Source organism: Xyrauchen texanus, chromosome 15 (assembly GCF_025860055.1).
Source record: "Xyrauchen texanus isolate HMW12.3.18 chromosome 15, RBS_HiC_50CHRs, whole genome shotgun sequence".
In the NCBI taxonomy this organism is placed as follows: Eukaryota; Metazoa; Chordata; class Actinopteri; order Cypriniformes; family Catostomidae; genus Xyrauchen; species Xyrauchen texanus.
In genome coordinates, this window is record NC_068290.1 from 7,805,172 (window position 1) to 7,812,131 (window position 6,960).

At 36.7% G+C, this 6,960-nt stretch overlaps 1 pseudogene; it reads left to right on the top strand.

Annotated features, from left to right (window-relative positions):
- LOC127656498 (oxidation resistance protein 1-like) overlaps positions 1-4,741 on the top strand; it is a 204,610-nt pseudogene extending 199,869 nt beyond the window's left edge.
- Positions 4,742-6,960: the final 2,219 nt, after the last annotated feature.

The following is a 6,960-nucleotide window of genomic DNA, read 5'->3' on the forward strand; positions in this document are numbered from 1 at the left end:
AATTGAAGACTTTAATAAAGCAAATGTAAAAGGATGAATGTATGCTGTACTGTACATTGTGCACATAAATTGTTTTTAAAAGATTAATGTTACAATATACATTTTACCATTACAAAAACAAATTTGTCCACTGTTTGAATGTATCAGAGCAGTTTAAGAAGCTAAATTATTTATAATAATTGTTATTCAGGAACATTCAACAGTCTTGAAAGCATAGTAACAATCACAGTAGTTTCATTTTCCTTTAGGTGGATGGAATATATAAACGTAAGGCTGTCACAATACCAAAATATCAGTCATTTTTACCAATACAAGTGAAATGTACTGCTCTCTATAACATTTTCATTACCACAGCAAAAACAAATGTGCTATTCAATATATTATTTGAAAAGTGAGCTATTAATGCTTATCTATTTGCTAATTTGTAATGATTAATTGAGCATGTCATTTCAGAACATGTCACGTAAAGATTGCAATGCTTTCTTAATCCTATCTGATCGTGTCTCTGTTCTGTTGTAGATCTTTGGGGCTTTGGCGTCAGAACCATTTAAAGTCAGTGAGGGTTTCTACGGCACAGGAGAGACTTTCCTGTTCACTTTCTATCCAGAGTTTGAGGTTTGTGTTGTGGATGTGTTTAGATTTATTCATTCTTTTCATTAACGGTGGACTGTGCTGTCAACTTAAAATAATTCTGATTGTGTCTTTTGGTATCTTCATTGTAAAGGATAATGCACAGTCAGTCAGTGATTGCAAAATTAAACCCGACAGGGGGATCAGGATCATGTCACAAAGTGGAGGGGTTTTCTACCACCTTGAAGGGGTTTATTTTGTGATAACAACCAGCTGACTATATATTATCCATCTTATTACACTGCTACCAACCAAATAAATAAATAGACATAAAATATTGATTTGCGTTGAAATTACAGTATGTAATTATATGAGAGAAATAGCTATACATCTGAATTTCACTTAATAATAATGGTCTGACTGCTCATTATACAGCTTATTACAAGACTACTTGGACATGAAACATTGTTTTGAGTTTATTAGTTTACTTGTAGAGATCGCATAGTAATCCAATGACTCGCAATACCGAATAACTGGGGCCGGTTGCATAAAACTGTTTTAGACTTGTCTTACTAGTTAGTCGTCTAAAATGTTGGTCTTAATTTTTTCAGTCAGTTGCATAAAAACTTAGATCAGTCTAATTAAAGACCAAAATGTAAGACAGCACACCTCAGGCTAACTTTGGTTTACATTCCATTTTGCCATTGAAAATAACTGTCAGCTGAGCCAGTGGGGGCTGAAAGGGGCTTGAGTTGAGACTTGGTTGAAGACTTTGACTTCAAAAATGGTAACAAAATGTTGTGTTTTTAATTATTTGGGTTAAATCATTAAATGTGTTCATTAAAATACATTTTGAAGCACTGTAGTCCTCTAATAAGCAAATATTCTCAGCGAATAAAAAATGTATTGAGCGTCCACTGTCGGCCATTTTTTTTAAGCTGTTCAGTGTCTTATTTTTCCCACAATGCAATGCAAATTAGACCATCTTACTAAAGACAACTGTGAGCTTGTTTTATGCAACAGGCTTTCTATGGCGTCTTTAGCTAGTCAAACTAATTGTTAGATTCAGTCTTAAGATAATGGCTATGTTTATGCAACCGGCCCCTGGTCTGATATGACTGAGTCCCTGGATATGCTGCTGTTATTCAGAAATACCAGACCGCAAAATGGCACCATTGACCAATCCGAATAGAGTATTCCCAAGTGTATTTGTCTGTGTCTCGCAAGATGACAAGAAACACCCACTGCACGACAATCCAAGTAAGACTCCCCTTGGATTACAAAGCGATTCTATTGGCTGAAAAAACTTTTAAAATTTGATGCAATATCTGTATGATTCTTGATTTCTCAACTATGTAAATATAACAAATAACTTTTCAAATGTATGTCACATATATTACACCGAAGTTATAAATGGTGAAAATCAACATTTCACTGTTTTATCCAATTAGCTTAAAAGCTAACCGTTCAGCCTATTAGCTTAGCATACCGCTAACCAATTAGCCTGCTAGCTGCACAGTGGTGCAGACTGTTCTCCTAATTTTCATCACGATTCTCCTCATTGTCGCCACCTAGTTTTTAATATTTGTGGTTAGGGGTGGGGATAGGTGTAGGGTTTCTGCGGGACTCCAAATAAACCCCACAAACAGTGTGTGAATGTGACATCCAACTGTTGCAAGACTTGAGCATTTCACCTTTTTTAGGCGGCGTATCTTGTAGTGGGCGTGCGTGCCTTGTAGTAGTCTTGCAGGATGCAGACAGACCCTTTTTAATATTCCAGAGACCCATATAATAAGCCTGATATAATTGCATTGAGTTGACCTGAACATGCATAAATATTGTCTGTGTAATATAGTGAGGGGTGAATAGAGTTCTCTTGTTCTAACATGCTGTGTTTCACACTGGCAGGCATACAAATGGACGGGTGATAATCTGTTCTTCATTAAAGGAGACATGGACTCTTTAGCTTTTGGTGGAGGAAGGTCAGTAATGTTTAACTTTTTGTCAATGCTTAGTAGGCGAAAGACCTGCAGCCATAGTCACTATCATGTCAATAATCATAATGTTATGATATATTTAATGCTGATTTTCATTAGAAGTGTTTGTTTAAATACAGTCTATGCAATTATGAGAATTCAGACAGAAATGCTTTGGTAAGCCTGACACCATGCAAGCTCTGCCAAAACAGGTAAAAGTATTTTTGACAAATGAATATGGACATTATTTTCTCAACATCAGGATTGAAGGTAAAATGTATAGATTTGTAATAAGGAAAGAGTATGTTTTAGATGCTAATCACTATTTCTTTTAGTTTTCACTACTTTTAATCAACTTTTGGATTTCACTAGTTAATTTCATAGGTCAAGCGGAGTGACAAATAGTTTTTTTTTAATTACAAATATTCATTGTAGCCTCGCAGTCAATACACACAACATGCACAATAGTTCTATGAATCATATTTAGACAAGTATGATCCTTTAAGACAATAGACAATCATACAATGCCAGGTGCTGTTTGATTTGATTTTTTTTTTTAATTATTCATTTAGGGAAATAACGAGGGAACAGTGTTGGGGAAGCTACATTGAAACTATATCTTTACAAGCAACAACTATAGTCAGCCTACTCCTTTAAAAGTAGTTAGCTACACTACCAAAATATTTTTTGATATAATAATTGGATGATATTATTAGAATTATTAGAATAATATCACCTGATAGTTAGTTAGTTTGGTGGAGTGGTGGTGGTGTAGTGGTCTAAGCACATAACTGGTAATCTGGTAATCAGAAGGATGCTGGTTCGAGCCCCACAGCCACCACCATTGTGTCCTTGAGCAAGGCACTTAACTCCAGGTTTCTCCGGGGGGATTGTCCCTGTAATAAGTCCCTGTAATAAGGGCTCTGTAAGTCGCTTTGGATAAAAGCATCTGCCAAATGTATAAATGTAAATGTAAAAATGACCAATGGTTTTATTACTGTAGCCATAGTTTAACCATGATATTTGTAGTAAAACCATAGTAACCACAAAATTAACCATGATTACTTAATACAGTCATGGTCACTACATTATTACTATAGTAACACATTTCCATAAGGGTTGAACAAATATGGTGACAACATTAAATTGAACATACCTTTTTATCTTAATATACTCAACTAGAAAACACCCTATTTTAAGTAACTGAATTGAAATACAGTGATAGCAGCAATTAACTAAATATTTAGCAAAGTCCTTTATGGCTGCATGTAGCTCAAGTTAATCAGTGAATAATTTATGTGAACTAGTTCATTTACATGGACCATCCAAAAGAACAGACTCGCTAAAATAAATACATTTGGAGTTCACATTGCTTAATATAAGTGAATTGTTTATTGAAACCGGTTAATTTACTTGAACTGTCCGAAAATAAGGATTTGTTTAAATTATTTGGATATTCTAGAGCTTCGTATGAGAGCGAGGGGATGTTTTAGGTGAGCCATTTGATTATTTTTCCTCTGTTCCATTGCTATGTTTTCTTCAATGTTACAAATGTTGCATTTTGTGACGCTACTGCACTATTCATACAATGTTTTCCTGTCTTCTCTTTCAGTGGAGAATTTGGGCTTTGGTTGGACGGAGATCTTTATCACGGCAGGAGTCACTCATGCAAAACCTTTGGGAATCCCATGCTGTCCACGAAGGAGGATTTCTACGTGCAGGACATTGAGATCTGGTCTTTTGAGTAGCAGCTCGTGGGGGAAACATCTCTAGTTTCAGAGACAGGAACTGGACATCAGGCAAATCCCAAACATTTCTGCACATCACTGCGGCTCCAAGCAAGCCTGTAATGGACACTACTGTTACCGTGCTTGTCGTATGTTACTCCTGCATTTAATACAGAGCTCTTCTTTGTGCTGTTTAGTATGTGTGTGTTTTTTCAAGCTGTGTGCAGGGTCAGTAACGAACAGGATGGCGTAGAGATGGCCTTGGGTATGGAAGGATCCCCTGAGCGCTTTTAAAATCAAGTGAAAATCATGGTGGCACAGGTTTGGGCTGCCCGAAAACTGCCATTGTCCAGTTTACCTGAGCCAATGCGCCATGTATCTGTTTAAGAGCTGATGTTAGCCAATAGGATGTCACTAATGCAACACAGGTCTTGATGGAAAAAAATAAAAAAGGAAACTGGAAACACATTCCCTTTCTCTCAGAGGACGAATATGCATTTTTTGAGGTGGGACGTCACTTTTTAGGATCACAATGGCATCTTTAAGATGAAAGGAAATGGAAAACACATCTGTAGTTTATTTTGAGGCAAAATATTCAAGTGTCGTGAATTTGTAGTCTTTCTGTCGTTCACTATCATAGCACACACCATGTTATAGCACATAGTCGCGAACCCCATAGTCGTAATGTTCTGTTCAGTGGGTTTGTGTGTGAGTGTGGCTAACACCTGCCCCTTCGCTTTCAGAAGGGCCTACTTTACTGTTCGTAGGCAGAAATGTGTCTTAATAGATTTGTGGAATATGCAAATTCCAGTCCTGTGACCTCAAATAATCCAGACGGGGCACTTTTGTTTTCCCTGTCTCTTTAAATAGAGACCTTTTACATTAAGTCTGAGATGTGATTTAATTGTTTTCATTAATATAATGACAATTCTATATTTATGTATGTATATACACTGGCGGACAAAAGTTTGGAATAATGGACAGATTTAGCTGTTTCAGAAGGAAATCGGTGCTTTAATTCACCAAAGTGGCATTCAACTGATCACAAAGTATAGTCAGGACATTACTGATGTAAAAAGCAGCACCATCACTATTTGAAAAAAGTAATTTTTGATCAAATCTTGACAGATCCCATTTCCAGCAAGCATCATTCCAACACCTTATCCTTGAGTAATCACGCTAAATTGCTAATTTGGTACTAGAAAATCACTTGCCATTATATCAAACACAGTTGAAAGCTATTTGGTTCGTTAAATGAAGCTTAACGTTGTCTTTGTGTCTTTGAGTTGCCACAGCATTCAATAGGCATGTCTTAAGGTCAATATTAGGACAAAAATGGCAAAAAAGAAACAGCTTTCTCTGGAAACTCAGCAGTCAATCATTGTTTTGAGGAATGAAGGCTATGCAATACTTGAAATTGCCAAAAAACTGAAGATTTCATACAAAGGTATATACAACAGTCTTCAAAGACAAACAAGGCTCTAACAAGGACAGAAAGAGATGTGGAAGGCCAGATGTAACACTAAACAAGAGGATAAGTACATCAGAGTCTCTAGGGCCTTGTTCAGACTGCCTCTAAAAATATTTTTTTGCATATCCAGATTGTATCCAGATGAGTTTTTGATAGTCTGAGCAGCAAAACAAAACAAAAAAAACACATGAATTCTGATTTCCACATTGGGAGGTGGTTTCAAATGCGATTGAAATCAGATTTTTTCAGATGTGTCTCAGTCCGGATGCTTTGGCTGCTCAGTTCGGATTTCAAATGGTCACACACAACGATGACATCAAAAATCGGTGACTGCAGCATGGATCATCACAATAATTACCAGTCTCCTCCGTCGCTGAATTTTTCATGTGTGATGGAGGAGTTCTGCACCGCGACTGGACAGGGCGCTTATTTGGAGAGATGATGCACCTAATTTTTCCCGCATATGTTTTGAAAGCATCGTCACGTGGGTACGCCTACGTCATTACCAAATCAACCCATGCAGATAGCACTTGCAATTAATAATGTGGACAGTCTGCCTGAAACTATCTGATTTGAGAAAAAAACTGATTTGCCTGCAGTCTGAACATAGCCTAGTTTGAGAAATAGACACCTCACATGTCCTCCGCTGACAGCTTCATTGAATTCTACCCACTCAACACCAGTTTCATGTACAACAGTAAAGAGAAGACTCAGGGGTGCAGGCCTTATGGGAAGAATTGCAAAATGGAAAATGGCAAATGATAATTGGAAAAGAGTGTTATGGATCTTAACCCCATTGAGCATTTGTGGGATCAGCTAGACTGTAAGGTGCGTGATAAGTGCTCCACAAGACTGTGGGGTGAAATGTCATCTGAGTATCTGGGCAAACTGACAGCTAGAATGTCAAGGATCTGCAAAGCTGTCATTGCTGCACATGGAGGATTTTTGATGAAAACTCTTTGAAGTAGTTTAAGAAGTTCCTGAAAAAAAATTATAATTGTAATAGTAATTTTTCACATTATTAATGTCCTGACTATATATTGTGATCAGTTGAATGCCACTTTGGTGAATAAAAGTACCAATTTCTTTCCATAAGAGCAAAACCTGTACGTTACTCCAAACTTTTGACCACCAGTGTGTATATACATATATATACTATGTGTGTGTGTATACATATATATATATATATATATATATACACACACACACACACATA